We start from the raw sequence: 20,506 nt of genomic DNA, 5'->3' as shown, positions 1-20,506 counted from the left end.
CACTCTAGACCGATATAAGAGATCAGGTCTCAAATTTAGTAACCTATGGTTAATCAATCTTCGAAGTTGTTTTCAAAGTATAAAAAATTGGTTTCTTTCTTTTTTTTAATCAATAATCATAAATAGAAAAAATTGTAATATAGATATAATATGAGTATGGAGAAATGGTTTTTAGTAACGGTTTGGGAAGAACATTATATACATATAAGCTTAAAATGTTTAATATATAGATGATACGTCATGCAAAATTAAAATATAATGCAACATTGGAAAAAAACGGGCTAATATCAAAGTCGGGTGTCACTGCACAGTGATTCAAAATCTGGTCTGTGATCCAAGGACAAACAAAGTATTTGAAATAAACAAGGGGCAGATATTTGGTAGAATCCAATAAGCAAAATAAATCCTAGAAAATATAAAATAACAATAACTTTAGGAAGCGAGACTACACTGTTTCAATTTCATGATTTGTCCGGTAATATACTGACTACATTTCATGATTTGTCTGGTATAATACAGACTACACTTGTTGTTTCAATTACAGAAACATTTCATGATTTGTCTGGTATGATACAGACCACATTTGTTGTTTCAATAACAGAAACATTTCATGATTTGTCTGGTATGATACAGACCACATTTGTTGTTTCAATAACAGAAACATTTCATGATTTGTCTGGTATGATACAGACCACATTTGTTGTTTCAATAACAGAAACATTTCATGATTTGTCTGGTACAATAAAGAATACATTTCATGATTTGTCTGCTATAATTGAGACTACATTTCATGATTTGTAACAATAATTCCAAACTAGAGATTTGCCTTGGCCCTGGAGTGGTGTTTTGAGTTCACTCACAGAAGGTACGACATACTTAGTATTTAAGATTTGTAGACAAACACTTTTTCCAGTGAAAAAATAGAACTCAGGTTAGAATTTGGCCCAGTGACAATTATGTCTGGGTTCAAATTCAACCAATTAACGATATCCTGTTTGAAAATGTCTGAGCTAGAAATACTACACCTTAGACTGTTTCTTTAGTTCTTAACTCGATGACAGATAACCACCATTTTGTTTGAAGGAATACAAAATCGTGTATGGATATCTGAACGAGAATACTATACTTTCTGTGTCTCTTTACTTCTTAACTCGATTGCGGTTGACCGCCATTTTGTACCAAAATACACATAATTGTGTTTTGATGTCTGAGTCGTCTTCATTTCGTCAATAACTTATGTTTTAAACGATCATTTGTGTTAAACCATTGTCACCTACTTTGGTTTGTATCTGTAGAATTAAAGAATTTATCGCTATTTTCTCCAAAAAATAGTGTTGGAACACGTAAAAATCACATGAAAACTCATGTTGAACAAAAATGTTTATGTGCTTTGTTTCACTGGTTTTGTGTTGATATCGTTGACGAGAAGATTTATAATCCAAGGCTTGAAAAATAACTACCTGAAAATGAGGGTAATTTTAAACCCATGACAGGGTGATGTGGAAATAATGAGAAAAAACTATATAGATTTATTTTTTGAATTACTTCGTTTTTCTCGTTAGACCAAGCTAGTAAGAGAAAAAGAAATCAAATGAAAGAAATGAGTTTAAAACGTTTTCATCCATAGATTCTTGAGCACAATGTCCGAAAACAAAATTATAAAATCACCCAACCGACAGACCGGAAGAAAAAATAAATTGGCATTACTAATATTATGGAATGCTTAATTTCATACAGCGGAACGAAATATTAAATTTGGTGGAAAAAAATTATTATGACAGTTTTCTTCTTGTGATATGAATAATAGTTTTGATAGGTATATGTCAGTTTTCCTTGTTATTTGAATAATAGTTTTGATAGGTAAATACCAGTTTTCTCCTTGTGATATGAATAATAGTTTTGATAGGTATATGTCAGTTTTCTCCTTGTGATTTGAATAATAGTTTTGATAGGTATATATCAGTTTTCTCCTTGTGATATGAATAATAGTTTTGATAGGTATATGTCAATGTTCTCCTTGTGATATGAATAATAGTTTTGATAGGTATATATCAGTTTTCTCCTTGTGATATGAATAATAGTTTTGATAGGTATATATCAGTTTTCTCCTTGTGATATGAATAATAGTTTTGATAGGTATATGTCAGTTTTCTCCTTGTGATTTGAATGATAGTTTTGATAGGTATATATCAGTTTTCTCCTTGTGATTTGAATAATGATTTTGATAGGTATATGTCAGTTTTCTCCTTGTGATTTGAATGATAGTTTTGATAGGTATATATCAGTTTTCTCCTTGTGATTTGAATAATAGTTTTGATAGGTATATGTCAGTAATTCCTTATGATTTGAATAACAGTTTTGATAGGTATATGTCAGTTTTCTCCTTGTGATATGAATGATAGTTTTGATAGGTATATTCTCAGGGTCTACAAAACTTTCAAACTATGTAAAATGATGGCTGCCTCTAACCCCCCCCCCCCCCCCCCTCAATCTGATGCAGGTAACTATGCTTGCCATATGCCATATTCCCCTCGTGAAGAATAGTTGTTATACCCACCCCTCCCTTGTATGTATGTTTACACTATGGTTACGTAAGCTTCAGTATCTTAGTATATAATGTTTAGGATTGTAATAGGTTGTAATGTTTTTGAAATTGCTATGTCTAACCCTTACGATTTCAATCTTTTTGATGGAGTTCATATGATTTATTGAACTCTGTCTATATCATTCTTAATGTACAATGTATCGAATAAAGACACAGCGTCACAGTTTTTTGCAACGTTCCGACATGTTTTCCTCTGAGGCCGACGGGAGAAACATGTCGTAACGTTGCATAGAACTTTAACCAGTGATTTTTGTAAAAATGTCTACATATGATACTTACAAGTGTTAAATGTTATTTAAATACTTTACTATGTATAGTGCTTGCCAGTCTTAACGTATACAGATGGTAGAAGGGGAATAACTCTTGAGTTCATAATTGTTTACGTAATAGCCAGCAGATGGCGCATGCAGAAATGAGGTAATCCTGCATATTTTACGACTGGATATTCATATTATTCCGCGCAATCTATTCAACCAATGAAATAACTAATTTTGAATAAGAGGAATGCAGGGCAACGGTCGAAAAAACGTTCATTTAGTGAAAACAATGAAAATGGGCTTCTTGAAGATTGGGGGAAATGTGTGTGGAACAATGGTTTGTATAAAAGTGAATATATTAGTTGACCTGGTATATATCGACTAAGGCAGTGAGCTCACTCAGACATGGGTTATATGTCTCTCTCACTCTCTCACTCTCACGAGGTCGAATACATGTCGAAATACCATGGATATCACGTGATCTGTCTCACTGTATTCTCTCCATGTTTTTTAAAAAATATTTAGGTCATTGCAGTTGGCAAGTGTATTATTTTGAGGGCAAATTTAAAATTTTAAATGTATTTTAGATTTTGTATTTAAATAGAGTTTAAAGTGAATAGTCTATAATTCTATTTTACTTATATTTAAATGTTTAATTATTGATTACATATTTACGCCAAAATTCAACATTTTAGTGCAATTTCAATATTTTGAATAAAAAGTGACTAAATGAATTTAGATGTGGTTCTTTGTGATTTTTTGTACGTTGATGGATTGTGGTTTTCAGTGTCCAATATGGATATTTGGTCTGGACAGTAATTATCTACAAAATCTAAGATTCATTAGTGTATATGAATATGTTGTTGGTATATTTTAAGATTTTTTCACAAAAATATGAATAACACAATTCAAATATAGATAGATAACTCGGAAGTATATGCGGCGGAATTTGTGATTATAGATAGTATTTAAAACAGGCTTATTTTAGTTTATGTTAATTGATCTCTACTATTTGAACCTAAATTTTATTGCATTTTTAAATCAACCATATTTAGGTTCAAATATTAATTTGGCTGATGACATCAGATTGTGATTTTAGATCAATGGTTAGGACTTATGTATCAGTTTTATTCCTTTATTATTTATTTTCTCTATTTTGTCAGTGACATCAGATTATGATTTTAGATCAATGGTTAGGACTTATGTATCAGTTTTATTCCCTTATTACTTTTTTCTCTGTTTTGTCAGTGACATTAGATTGTTATTTTTATTTACTGATTTGGACTTCAGTCTACATAAATGATATTTAATTTTAATAACGCACACAATTTTATGGTATACTACTCCTTAGTTTTATTACACACTACGTTTCAACAATCTACATTGTCATCTTCAGGTGAAGTGAGGAAATATGGTGATTTCTACCCCTAAATGTCGCTAAAGGATTAATATTTATTTTGGGTGTTTTTATTCTTAGAGGGCTAAGATTATGAACGGGTGTATGCCATCAGAAGTATTGTGAACATTAAATTATATTTGTGATCTTCAGGAAATTTTTGCTGAATTTGAAAGGCAACAATAATTTCTATTGAAAAATATATAAAACATTTTGTTTTATAAACTAAGGAGATTCAGATATACCTTGATCTGATTGGTAAATATTGATGTCTAGAAACCCAGATTTTGAACTCAGTTTATCTTGAAAATCTACAATAAAAAAAAATGGATTTAGAAAATATAATTTCAAAATTGAATATTAGTCATAAATAGAGTTGAAAGAACATTTATATTTTAATATACAATTTTCATTTTGAAGGTATCTTGGTATATATTTACTTAGTAAAGGATTTTTTCATAATTCAGTCTAAACAAATAAAGTGTCATAGTTTTGTTTTGTCGAAGTAGATATTTTATTTTATATTTATCTAAGATTTGACACGTTTTCTTTTAATACCGATAATTTGTTGAGAATAATCAAAGTTTAATATTATATATTCGATCGTCAAATATTAAAGAAAGTGTGTAATTTTAAAACGTAATGTATTTTAGCCCATAATTAAAGCTTGAACTTTTTTTTGCTCGTGAAATATTCAAGAAAGTATAATGTATTATGTTCTTTATCAAAAACAATTTAGACCATCTATAATTTAGTCCATATTTAAGTTTTAACTATTTCTTTCATAATCAAATATTCAGCAAAGTATGGAGATCTAAATCAGCATCATTTAGGCTTAAAATTTAACATTTTAACCCATTATTAAATCGTCAAATATTCACGAAAATAGTATTTTTTATATAAACAACAACAAACTGTACCAAATGTTTTTATTTAATTCATAGTTATAAAATATATTTAATTTTTACTCGTATACAGAGGTCCATTTTAGGTCTAGATTTATATAAATTACATATGGGCCATTATTCGGTAAAAAGAAAACTGTGTATACATATATAGGTATTAATAACAGGGTCTTAAACTCGAAACAGTAATATCCAATATACTTAAAGGCCCATTTTCTGTTTTTAAATAAAGAATAATTTGATATGTATAATAAAACTAAGGATTAGTATATCATAAAACTGCGTTTCGTTATTTAATGTGATCTCTACCCCTAAATGTCGTTCAAGGATTACAATATAATACATAGAGACCAATATTGGTTCAAAAAATTTCAAAACAAAAATAAATGTCTATATGTATATTTCACCGGTTTCTAAAAATAAATATAACTATAAAGCATAATATATAATATAAGGTAAATTATCAGAAAACAGAATATACAATGTTATACATGGGAGTCAAGATTAGCTCACATATTTCACAAAATCATGAATATTTTGGGGTCTAAACAAATATATATATATACATATTATTTCTAAATAAGGGAAATATTTGTATATATAATTAGAGTCATTGTTGGTTTACAGAATTCTAAGTAATAGGAAACTGGATCTACAGAAAAAGAACAATATGATAAATGTCGAATTTAAAAAAGTCATTTTTTGAAAAATATTATACAAAGGGCAAAAAAATATTATGTAAAGGACAAAAAAAAATGCAAAGGTTAAATATATATATATATTTTTTTTTGTGGTAGGCAAATCTTGGCGAATATTAGGTTCTATAAGCTACAAAATAGTAGCCTGGGGATCGTTTAAGTCTGAAAATTGTGTATGTAGTAAACGCTAATATTAATCCTTAAAATGAATGATAGGCATATTGTCCTAGTAAAGGTTAACAATATATTAAAAACAAACACTAAGATTAAACTGAAAAAAATATTATGCATAAATGGCTCCACAGATGATGTATTGAGCACTATTTTAATAGTGATATTTCTATATAGCTTTACAATTGATGTATTGAGCACTATTTTAACAGTGAAAATATTTGGTTATTGTAATATTATGCATATATTGTTTGTGTTCGTTGATTTCAATTGTGTTATAAGTATAGGATGCGGTTACCTCTTACAATCGTGATATGAAATGCTTATAGTTGTTTTAAGGAAGTAAATATTTTTATGATTCAATATACATTTCCTCTCGTTTGTCAGCTGATAAAATGCGATATACGCAAAGTATATGTCAAAGGTACAAGTCGGTTTTCTAATATTATTTCAGTATTCATCGGATTGATTTCCGTCTTTTTAAATTGCTTCAAAAATTAACTAAAAAATAATGAATAATTAGGGATTGTTACGATTCTTTATGGATCAACGAAAATATTGCAAGTCCCAAAAATTTACACAACTGATAAATATTTTATAAAATATTTTACTACATGTCTGTGTGCACAGCTTCAGTGTAATAAATATATAACTTTATAACATTAATGGCATAATTTATACACAGCAATTTGATTTTATAATCGTATAAGAAAGATGAACACTTTTATGCTATTTTGTAAATAAACACTAATTAGTATTTTGTAAAAATGTTAAATATTGGTGTAAAAAAAATCATTTAATTTTTTGTACTGAAATAGTAATAATTACTGCAAAAAACATTACTTAATTTTTACTCAATTATGCATTTCAATATTTTCTGTATTTATCCCTGCAAAAAAATCATATACACAATGATGCAATACAAAGATAGAATTTAATTCTATCGTCATCTTCCTAGTTTCTTGTTTAATTCAAGAAGCGAACGAAGTTTTATATAATTAATTCATAGCAAAAATAGAAAATATTCCGCAAAACAAAACTGAAAAGGTCAACAAAAAAATACCATGTACCACAAAACGAAACCCGAAATCGAAAAGGACATTGACGAATAATTGGTAACTTTTCATGTGCTATTCACATGAGGAAATATATCAATCATAACTGAATAAGTATTTCATAATCAAAAGTGGTATCGGGTGTCTAAAAGTGTAAGGACAAATATTGTAGTAGTATTTCTTAGACCATTCAAAATATCACAGAATGAACACCAAAGTGTCTTTAGAAAGAATCAGTGTTCTTCGTAAAGAGTTGTTCATTCCATTTTAATAGGATACCCTAGGATAAATTTTGCATACCAAAACGTTCCCCAAATACTTAGGAAAATAGAGATTTGACTTTGGCAATGCATTTTATAACTTCTAGTGTGTTTTTACCATCTAATTTGCATATAATCTGCATAATAAATGAGTTTGTAACCTACTTTCTTATGAACCTTAATTAAAAGAACCACGCATCATTAGCTCTAGATATTATTCAAATAAATATCATTATCAACGTACATTGTACTACATTGTAGGTAATAAAAATACTATACATGCCTCAACGTATTGAGTGTTGTGTTCAGAAATTTTAATTAAAAAATGATAATTTGCAGTCTCAAATACAAAATCATTCAGTTACATGGTCAAAGGCTTTGAGGGCATGAGAATCGTGCATTTACCATGTACATACTCCAGCTAGCTACGAATGCATTGATGGTGGATTTCTTTGATTTCTGAATGAAATGAAATGAAGTTTTACGTCTTACTTTTTTGTTCCTGATTTGGGTAATTAAGGTTTTCTGATGAAATTTAAGCGAATAGTTTTATTTTCATGTTCGTTGAAAGTTGAACTTCTCTCCAATGTAGGCTACTGGTATCGTGATCAACTATTCGCCATTTTGTTAGCCTGTACAGTCTCACAGATTTTCAGAATTATTTCATTAATATTTTTAAACTTTTATTCTCTGCAACTGGAAGTCAGTTGTATTTCTAGGAAAAATCATTACCTTAATAATACTTTGGTATTCTTTATTGGTTTTAACAAGGGGTTAACTTTGAAATTTTTAGGGGGTAACAAGGCGTTTTGTAATCTAGCGTTGGACAATTTGATTGAAGTCGTTCTATTCGGTCAGAGAATACAAAAAAGTTTGTCACGAAATGTAAGGATTTATAAGAGAGAGGGTAATGCAATCTATCAAGGATGCTAAAGGAGTAATAAACGAATAAGGTTGAAATCTCCTGTTTATGGCGAGGGTAGGAGTATGTGTCGATATAGTTGATATATTGTGAAATATATACATAATAAAAATCCATACAAGAATAAAAAAAAATCCAGAATTCATAAGTCTCATCCATTATATAATGATAAATGTATAGTTGTGGACGCGTTTCAAAAAGAATAAGCATGATCCGCCACTACTAAATAGGTGAATAGATAAATACTATCAGATCAATTCATGTTTGAGTAACTAATTACAAAAAAAGTGTAAAAAAATTGTCAACGTTCTGAAGACTTTACAACTAAATCAGACTGAAACAATTGACAATTGAAGCTAAATCGTGACAAAACTTACCAACTTTATCAATTTACATTACCTACTCGCGCGAAGAGATAACATGTTTGTTGCAATAAAACAATCCTAATCATATTATGCCCTAGACTCAATGGAAAAGTTTTGTTAGTGACATACGTTTTATATTTAATCAATTTTTAGTTTTCCCAAAAACGTTGGATTGTGCTTTCAAATCTTCTACTTGGACTCGTGTATCGATTGGGATTAAACCTGGATTTGAAATAACACTCATAAAATATTTAGACGTGTCATGTTTACCGATATATTTTTTTTTCCCTGACGAAACAAGTACGTCTGAGAAGCTTCGATTTTTAGACAAGGAACGATCGAAATAATTGCTTGGTAAGCAAATTGTCGGTGACTTTATTCCAAATAAGGACGTTAGTGTTCTGCCCATGATTGTCCGTGTAAAGGATTTGTCTTAAAGGGATTGTAACAGGTTTTCATAATTCCACTAATCTAAGGGTCTTATGTGATAAAGTATATTTTGCGATTAGTGACGACATCAAACACTTAGTTTTAGTGTAATTGCAGGAACCGCACACGTCTGGTATAAAATTGAAATGGTGCAAATTGATGCTATCAGTGTTCCCGATACACATTCAAATTCTAAAAAAAACCTCTTTACAACCCCTTCAATGAATTATAGATATATTTCTACATATTTATGTTTTTTTGTGTCAGTTTTTTCCTTGTGATATGAATAATAGTTTTGATAGGTATATGTCAGTTTTCTCCTTGTGATTTGAATTACGGTTTTGAAAGGTATATGTCAGTTTTCTCCTTGTGATTTGAATTATGGTTTTGATAGGTATATATCAGTTTTCTCCTTGTGATTTGAATTATGGTTTTGATAGGTATATATCAGTTTTCTCCTTGTGATTTGAATTATGGTTTTGATAGGTATATATCAGTTTTCTCCTTGTGATTTGAATAATAGTTTTGATAGGTATATGTCAGTTTTCTCCTTGTGATCTGAATCATAGTTTTGATAGGTATATGTCAGTTTTCTCCTTGTGATCTGAATAATAGTTTTGATAGGTATATGTCAGTTTTCTCCTTGTGATTTGAATTATGGTTTTGAAAGGTATATGTCAGTTTTCTCCTTGTGATCTGAATAATAGTTTTGATAGGTATATGTCAGTTTTCCTCTTATGATATGAATAATAGTTTTGATAGGTATATATCAGTTTTCTCCTTGTGATTTGAATGATAATTTTGATAGGTATATGTCAGTTTTCTCCTTGTGATTTGAAAAATAGTTTTAGAAGGAATACAACAGTTTTCCCCTTGTGATTTGAATAATAGTTTTGATAGTTGTATGTCTGTTTTCTATTTGTGATATGCATAATAGTTATGATAGATATATGTCAGTTTTCTCCTTGTGATATGAATAATAGTTCTGATAGGCATCTGCCAGTTTCTCCTTGTGATATGAATAATAGTTTTGATAGGTATATGTTATTTTTCTCCTTGTCATGTTCTAAGGGTTTGATAAATGCACAATCATCTGCTTGGCGTTTAGGTGCCATAAGATCGTACCCCCTTTGAAGCAAGAATATTTCCGCTATCACTACTAGTGCTTTTGTATTTTGTATTTTCATTGTATGTCAATTGTCTATTTCTTCAACCTCTCCGAATCATATTTAAGCTATATTAAGTATTAAGAGTTACAACGAACCAGACACTATTAGTTTATATAACCCTCTAGCGTTCAAACAGTATCAAGGGGAACAACTCGTACAGTCTTCTATATGACAGCGTGCAGCGTGGTTGGGTTGAGAAGCAGAAATGAATCCAGTCAAGCAGCATGTTCAGGTAAAAGACAGAGAAATTTGTTGGTGAGCTCTTTTTCTTCATGTGCAGGTCGACTAAAATGTCTATTTCTTTTACATTCACTGACAAAATAGAACCCGGCATTTGTCAAATAATTTTTTCTATATTTTCAAGATGGCGACCGTTACGTCAGGCTTCTTTCTGTATTCAGGAATTAGCATGTAATTCATGTTTAGAAATTCAAAATAGTGTTGACAGGAGCTAAAAATCGGTAAAAAATATTTTCTTAATTGCTGTTCGAGCAGATTTTGAAAGTATCAATCGATTCAATTGAGAAATTCTTGCGATTAATCCGACAATTTTCCACCTGTCTTATGAATAAATTTGTAATTTATTATTCTAGGATCGAGACTTCGTTGAATACATAGATAACACTATAGATAATAAATAAATTGTAGCAAGGTATGTTTACTCCTCTGAGACCTCTAAACATCACTTTTTGTACAGAATTATGCTATTGTCGGCTTACAGAAGCACCAGACATCACCCAATTCTGGGTTATATTTACTAAGGGGTACTTTTCTGTTCTGTTGTCTTCTTATATACACGCCAGACATCATCTCATTTTTTATCTCAATCTTGAGAGTGAAGAAAACTAGGACGTAAAACTTCATTCATTTCATTTCAATCTTGAGGATGATGCACTGTTTAACTGTTGTCTTTATTTAGTGTTAGTCACCGTTGTCTTTGGCTATGGCCTGTTTTGTCGGTTTACTTAGGTTTCTCACTTGCCAATAGCCGGGTGCCAAAAACAATATTTCCAAAAGATTGTTGTCACACAATGCAGAGAAGCTCCAAGCCCCAGCAAGTTGGAAATATAACATTGCTTACACCGAATCATCTTTCAACTATGGTCAGCATTCAGAAGCACAACAAGACATGGGCTTGCTTTTGGGTGCAAACTAGATTGTGGTGCACTGTTGTAATATTGTCTGCTTATAGAAACACCAGAAATCACATAACTCTGGGTAATATTCTTTTGGTAGGTGCACTGTATATTACAGTCTGCTTATAGAAACACCAGACATCATCTAACTCAGGGTTATATTTTCGAAAGTGGTCAACTGTTGCACTATTGTCTGCTTAAAGAAACACCAGACACCAGACATCACCTAACTCTATTGTCTGCATAGGTGCACTTTGATTAGATTTTACTTTGGTATGTAACAATTGGATCTTCTCTCGATAGCCAGTAGCCATTTGCAACGTCGATGTCAGTATAGTATAGTATATAGTATAACATAAATTATAACTTATGTCAAGTTCGTCCTAATTGTTACTTGCCAGTAGCCAAGTGCTAACTCATTGACATTAATGAGCAATAACTCTAGAAGATAGTTATCACACATTGCAGCAAATAGTGGAGGCGTTTCATTACCTACCATTTGTTACAACACATCTCAGCTTTGTCCTGAAGAACATCTGCTTGTCTTTATATCAATTGTCAGTAGGCACGTCTAAATCTATGCCAGTAAAAAACAATTAGACGACAGTCATACCCAAGGAGGCGTAGTGGTCTCAATCTCTGCAATTTGTGAGTTTAACATTGGTAACTACATGATGACAATTTGATCCTAGTGGTCAAACTGCCAATAGCCGTGATAAACATGGCAGCAACAAACAATAATTCTGTAAGATGGTTACAACTTATTTCAGTGAATAGTTGGTGTGTTTCATTCCCTTCCATGTTTGATTAGGTTACATAATATACAAGTTTTTTATTTGCCAATAGCCACTTGTCAAATCTACGCCACTAACTAATAATAATTCTGACGATTTTTTATGAACAAATTGAAGCAGACAAAGAAAGGGTTATAATCTTCTAAAGTGGCACTGTTCCTCATGGCTGTCTAAGTTTTTGGACTGTGAACTATGGTTTACATTTTGGAGGGATACATGTTGGTCTACTCCATGTGAATGTACCTTTTCCCCAGTTGCCAAGTTTTGGTTAGCTGACGAAGGATGAGTATTATATCTATATTGTGTAGCCCATGTCCTTTCCCCTAGTTGCCTTGGTAAGCTTATTTCATAAAAGTTTGACTAACGAAGGATGAAGAATATATCTATATTGTTCCGCTTTAACATGCTTGGCTAATGATTGTGTTGGTACGATTGGGTGGGTGTTTTAATCAAGCGTTGTTAATTTGTAATTAATATAAAAATGAATTGTAACATGTGCTTCTCGTCGTTTATTTTCCTCATAAAAAATCAATTTAATGATACGTATGCTACATGTTATATATTGGAATTTTTCCGTATTGAATTATTTGTATAGTAGTGTTTTTCTTGTGATCTCAACTTTGATCGGTTCTCCTCTCACTTTTCACCCTCCTTTCGATTGAAATTTACTGTATTTTATTATTGTACTGTACTGTTGACAACAGCAAGACGTTGTCAGCCGGAGGATAGTCCATCTCATTCTGGGTTATACTCCTAAGAGTGATCAACTGTCCTTTAACAGATGGACCTACCTCTTGGTAAAGATGGGATTACTGTTGTACATTTGTTTCTATAAACACCAGGCTAACACTGGGTTATATTCCAGAGAGTGTTGACGGTTGGACCTTACGGAAATATGGAGCATCACCAAACACTGGTATGTGGTACCAATGTCTGTTCATAGAAACACTAGACATTATCAAACTCTGGGTTATATTCTAGAGGGTGGCACACTGTTGTACTATTGTCAGTTTATAAAAACAACAGAAATCACCCAACTCGGGTTATATTCTGGACGGTGGTGTACTTTATACAGAGGGACAAGAGATCTTATAATATCCATGGGGTGTGTTCTCAGGTCAACTGTTGTCCATTAACGACCATACGAAGCATGGGACTAAGGCTTCATCCCTATATTCTAAAGAGTGATCCCCTGTTTAGGTTTATATACCTATATGAATATATGTTGCTAGTTTTCTCCGCGCGATTTGAAAACTAAAGGTTATACCTATGTAAGCTATTTGATATGATTGAAATAACGTATATGAATATTCATCAGTAGTGGGTGTAGTGGGAGTTATTCAATGATAAGTTAATATCGATTTGTAGCTATTTAAATCCCCCGTGTTTATCTCGTATATCAGCAATATTACATGTTACTGAGTAAAGGCAACAGGTGCTCGTTCCTGAACAGTTTAAACCAAACATTACAACTCATATTTATCTGTATTGTTTAAAGGTGTATAATGACTTTGATAATTAGGTGAGGTAAAATTTTATTTGAATGTGTATCCAAAAATAAGAAAACAAACCACAAGATAAAATAACTCTACTTAGTAGCAGTATCCCTACATTTTTACCCACATTTCAAATGTGTAAATCAAACCACAAGCTATTCACCTAATTTGCGAAAAATAGACATAAAGCACTCCTAGATTTTACCCATTTTCTAAATGTCCCTCCAAATTTTACACTTCAAAAAATACCTAATCCAACTGGTCACCCCAACTAATTTTCAGTTATTTGTTCCAAAGTGTAAGCCAATTCTTTTCTCAATTTTTTCAACTTACTTCAACATAAACCTTAACACAATATATTATAATCTTAAAATACACTGAGAATTTGTTATAATAAAAAATAATGAAAGACTTAATGTAGATAATTCATTATAAAATACTCTTTAGACATCTTACAAATTTTGTAACCACATTTTACAAGATTTAGGTCAAATATTATGCATTACTATATGACTTTGTTTCTCGTACATCAACAAATCTGATGATAAAACTAAAGTGCAAAATTTAGGTCACTGTCTTCGGATTCTATTTTACTAGAAATAAAAAAAATAAAAATGTTATGAAAGAAAATATCAACAAAAAAATGAAAAATTCGAGAAATTCTGAGTAAACAGCTCTCCTTGACCATTTTCAAAATCTTGATATATGCAGAAATTCAAAAGTATAATTGCATGAGGTTATTTTATTACTATGTCACTATTTTATATTACTATTATTATATTACCTTGTATAGATAATCAAATACAAATAATGCATATATAAGCTCTATTACTTTAATACACAGGAATATTATAAAACTTCTTCAACCATATATTTTGCGGCAAGATAAAAGATAAATTGTATTAATTGTAATAATAACAACACTTTTTATACATCTCACAGGGCTTAATTTGATAAAAAAAATTGTGACAACTTTTAGGACACAGTTTGTTTATTACACTACAATATTTGCAATAATTCTACTGATAATTATACATTACTTGCACCATTAGAAAACAAAGATAATACAAATTCACCCAATAATTTGAAAACATAAAAGATGTAGAAATTAAAAAAAAAATACAAATTATCGACACTGAGAAATGTTATATTTGTTTGTCAACTCTATATACTTATCGGCGTGTTCACAACATCAATTTGACATCAACAGGAAGGAAACCTACGTGATTTTACTATATATTCATCATAAATCTTTTATCGATTTGCATAATTCCCAGACGAGAACCTCAACGAAAATAACTGACCTACTCAATTCAACATAGACTTAAACATATTTTCTAGAATGTCCTTTTAAATTGCAAGAGAAACGTCTTTCCAAAACATTGTCGACCTTAACAATAGAGAAGTACATAAGAAGCGTTAAAATTTAAAATCAAACACACTACAAATCAAAAAGCAAACAAATATTGAAATTATTCAACCTACATATAAATTACATATTTTATATTCAGTAGCAAAAATGGACTTGAATTAAAATCATTAAATTATTTTATTGACCCTTTTTTGCAAGATTTAGCATCTTATATTTCATGTGATAAAGAAAAAGATTTAGCAAATACATTATATGTGCAAAATGTTGCAAATGAATAAAAAAAAATGTAAAGTAGCAGATTCAATATATGAAGTCGACAAAGCAAAAATGAATCAGATGAACACGATTTTGTTTCCTTCAGCTAAATATATTGACGTATAAGTTTTAATTGTATTACAATGTAACAAAATAATATATATTACAGTAAACTGATATTCCATCTAATTAATTCAAAATCAAAATAAAAAAAAATATTTATATAGCTGAAAAATAATTCAACTGTTAATCAATTAATTAACTGATACAAATCTGAAGAAATTGATATTCAGTTACAATAAAGAAAATAAATTACCTAATGGATCGTTAAGGACTTTCAACCTGCTTTTTAAAAACAAAAATGTGACACTCAGAAGGGTGTCGACAAAATCGTTGCTGAAGATACCTTCATTGTGTTGTACTTTGGTGTACTTTATCATTTTCATCTTCAATAACAAGTTCGTTTTTTTCTGAGTTCATCAAGTAATGCTCCAATGACAAGTTCGTTTTGTCCTAGTTTGTATTACTGAATATTTCTAATGTTGCTTTAATCCCCTGAGCCCTTAAAGATTTAGATAGCAATCTGGATTCATGGTCCTTGAATCACTAAAAGAAAACCTATATGTATTTGTCAAAACAGAGGAAAGCCTGAACGTCTCTGTCAAAACAAAAGAAACTTTAATGTCTCAGTATAAACGGGGCTAAATCGTTAATTCCTGTCAATTCTCAAACTAAAAAAAAATAGTTATGTATTAATTAAGTACCTAAATATTAACTATTATTCATATCACAAGGCGAAAACTGACATATACCTATCAAAACTATTATTCAAATCACAAGACGAAAACCGGCATATACCTATCAAAACTATTATTCATATCACACGGAGAAAACTGACATATACCTATCAAAACTATTATTCATATCACATGGCGAAAACTGACATATACCTATCAAAACTATTATTCATATCACAAGACGAAAACCGGCATATACCTATCAAAACTATTATTCATATCACAAGGAGACACCTAACTAAGTAACGAACTAACTGACTAAACTATCAAATCTATTATTCAAATTATAAGGATACATATAACAATCTAATTATAACGCCAATTATTCTTTGCTATATGATTTTTTCAATCATTAATGAATTCCTAATCACTTGAGATAATCATAGTAAAATTGCAACTGTTGTTTATTTGATCATTTAAGCAACATGTGTTCTATTCATCTGAAACATATGTGAATAGATTTGATTTTTTAGTTAATATTGATCATTCACTGAGTTAAGAAAAAGCACAATTTATGCTAGAATAATCAACCTGTGCTACCATTTTTTGTACGATGTGCTCACTCTTTCAGAACACATCCCGTTACGGTACACGGTACATGGTGGCATTGTACTATAAGGCACCTGTCAATTTAATGCAATGCTCTGCTGGTTTCAAACCTAAGAGTGTATCATGCCACTTTATCACATGCTATTTCAGCACACCTGATGCCACCTGATGCCACCTGATGCAATGGGGTATATCAAGACAGTTTTAGAGAATCCTCATGCCTCATACTATCTATTTGATATATTCAGTTTTATCTACAGCTATCCTAGAGACCAAGCCAATGTTATGCCGACTATGAACCTTACACCATATGCAACTACTTTTGAGATGCAGGGACATGTCCGAGTGTACTTGTGCCGAAACGCGACAAAAAAATAAGTTTTTGTGTAGATTATAGGCCTATCTCAGTTTATGTTTTAAAAGCATCTTATTTATTCTGTAAGTCTTTTGCTTTATACATTTTTTATTGTATTGTCACTGTCCAGTAGTAAAAGTGTACAAACCGGATAATAGTAGTAGGTTTTGTGTAGATATATTGTGTCATATGTCGTTATAATGATCTAAACTGAATTAATAGTGTCTATCATGGGTGGCACCATCGGATATGATGAAGGTCTCAATTATGATGTATCGTATTATGAATTTATTTTATTCCCTACTTGATAAAATTTACCATAAAAGTTGCTGATTTGCTCTAATTATGCATTTAGCTTTTTACTTTACCAATAGTGTCAGTTGTTAAGGCTAAGCTCTGTGTCTTATATCATGAAAACTTAGACGTTACCTAAACAGTACTTCCGTGTAGATCTTATGTCATATAATATGATAAACTTGGACGTTACCTATAGTGCAAGTTGCCAAACCTAACAGTACTTGAAGATTCCGTGTAGATCTTATGTCATATCACCTTGCTTATGTCATCTTAACCATTCAGATCCAAATGCTTAAATCGTATGTCATATAATGTGATAACTTGGACGTTACCTATTGTCCTGATTGCCAAACCTAACAGTACTTGAAGATTCCGTGTAGATCTCATGTCATATCACCTTGCTTATGTCATCTTAACCATTCAGATCCAAATGCTTAAATCGTATGTCATATAATGTGATAACTTGGACGTTTCCTATTGTAGAAGTTGCTAAAGCTGGCAGTACTGATAGGTTTTGTGTAGAACTTATGTCATTTAATATGAAAAACTGGACGTTTTCTATAGAGCAAGTCTCTTAAGGCTAATAGTGCAGAAGATCATTTCTGATATATAGAAATTAGACCATACCTATTGTGCTAGTAGCTAACCTAACTGTACATTTATATGTTATATTATACGATAAAATGGTCGTTTCCTATTGTGCAAGTTGCTAAACCTATCAGTACTTCAAGGTTATGTGTAGATTATATTAATAATATGTCATATAATATGATAAAATGGACGTTTCCTATTGTGTATGTTGCTAAACCTAACAGTGCTTTAAGGTTTTGTGTGGATCTTATGTCATATCACCTTGCTTATGTCATATTAACCATTCACTGATAATGTTTATGTTGTCGTGAAGTGTCGGAAACGTTCATTTACACGTGAAATTAAGTTTATTGATTACTAATGATCTGACTGCCCGCTTCTGAGATCATCGCTAAATATACTGAAATTTATTCACTCTTCATGATAGAATCTAGGGGAATATTCTATTTATAGAACAAGTGCAATATATGCACATGTAATTGACACGATCAAATCATTAATTTTAACAGAAAATTAAATCTAAAATGAAAATTTTGATAACTTTCTTACTCGTCACGCATCGTAGAGTCTCCGGTATGTCCTCTGTACGTGTGATTTGTAACATGCAGTCACACAGTACTGCCATTGTAAACATCGATATTTAGTTCACATTGACCTACTTAAATGTTGTTGACACCTGCTTTACACCCCTAAAATAGCGCATGCGCATCATTTCGTCTGTCAGTTCTAACTGATTATGCAATCGACGCTGTGCAATAATACACTTTGAACCAATACATGCACACTATATGCAGAGATGCACAAACAGGTCAGAGTGACATGAGGACCAATGTCATACAATGTTTTGATATGACGCTTCCCAATCGATCCTGCTAAAACCAACTCAAATATCTTACAAACCGTTATAAAATAGATTTTAAGTTAAAATCACCAGTGTTGTTAATATAACTGGGGATATTTCCCTCTCTTTCTCTACTCCTTTGATATCACGTCTGGTTATTCTAGACGTGTCTACCTCTCAACTGGAGACGCCATCATTTTAACTGCATATCGAATTTTGAATTACATTTTAACAAACTGTCTCAAACCTCAATCGTATATTAAACTAAACGTAGCGTTATTGTTTGTATACATCGTAAATACCCCAAAACAACAGCCGAAACAATATAAAAGCGTACGCTAGAAATAGAAAGCTTTTCTCGGTGTGTTTTTGATTACATAACCGCCATTACGTAATTCAACTCATTGACAACATTCATAACCTGGCATCGGATCCATTTTGTTTATGTTTTGAAAATAAAGAGTAGAAGGGTAATAGTAGATAATGTAATATATAAAGAATGATATATACCTATACATACCAGTCATTATCAACATCTACCTCTAGTTGTAGAATGTACAATAATCCTCACAAGTTAAACAGAGACCAGAATTTAATCCGTTTGAAAAGAACATGGTATATTACACATTATACTACATATTACAATACATAACATGTCATTTAAAACTCAAAGTATGTCCATTTACTTATTTAGCATGTGTCCATGATTCGATTTAATCAAAATATGAGGTTTAAGCCGTCATCCGTTTGAGTCTTCTCAAAGGTTGTATGCAAATTGTTTAGGTCACTGATACCGACATGCAATCTAGGCATGTCAAGTGTATTCCCACTGCACACATGCAACATAGTGCATATCCAGGTCGTAATGAACGCACGAAGCCTGTAGCAGATCTATTTTTATAACCAATGGTAAATGATTAAATTTGAAATCGAATCAATTGTGTAGTGGCGTTTAAATGCACTTGTGTAATATGTTGTAATATGTTCTATATGCAATGCAGTATGGATATAGATCGTGATTACGTCACTAACTACCCAAGCTATAGGCCTGTATGATATCTATATGGTTAACGGCATGTATAAAATATACACCAGGGGCCGAGGTGTATTTAATATTGGACAGACGGTACTAAGCTGACGCGGTCGTCGCGTTCAACTCTTTTGATTCGAGTTTTTGGTTCAGGTCTCTCACATGTTCAAAAGCTTTTTATTCACAGTTAGTTTGAGGATTTTCTTTAATGTGTTTTGCTTTTAAATAAATAGTCAGAATGTCTGAGCTTGTCTGCGTCAATGTTTATGATTTGAAGACATTTAACAGTTTATTCTGTCTAGCCGGGCTGTAAAATGTGCAGTTAGATTGACATTGCACGGAGCACATGATAACTCGACAGCGTACAACTGGATATTAGTTAACGGGTCGACCTGACATAATGGTAATGATATCATTAAGTAGTAAGAATTTAGCACCGATATAAACCAGACCAATAACAGAACTGGCCGTAGCAAAAGACTATTATCTTGTTTCCTTGGGGGAGTTCCGAACCTATGGCACGCAATCAACTCCAACTCAGTACCAACTACTCTCTTTTGAAGTGAGACAGAGGTGATGTCCTAATGTCTGATGGCATTAAACTTGTAATTATGGTTATGTTCTCGAGACAGAAATGCCGACTCTTATTGAAACACTTCAGAAATATTGTTTTGCTCTTTTGGTCAAGTCTGAGGCTGATTAGTGTATGGGTAGAGGTTATTGACAATGTATCGGTAGAAGCTAAAGAACATAATGAAACA

This window comes from Lottia gigantea, assembly GCF_000327385.1.
Source record: "Lottia gigantea unplaced genomic scaffold LOTGIsca_16, whole genome shotgun sequence".
Classification (NCBI taxonomy): Eukaryota; Metazoa; Mollusca; class Gastropoda; family Lottiidae; genus Lottia; species Lottia gigantea.
Note: the sequence above shows the minus strand (reverse complement) of the source record.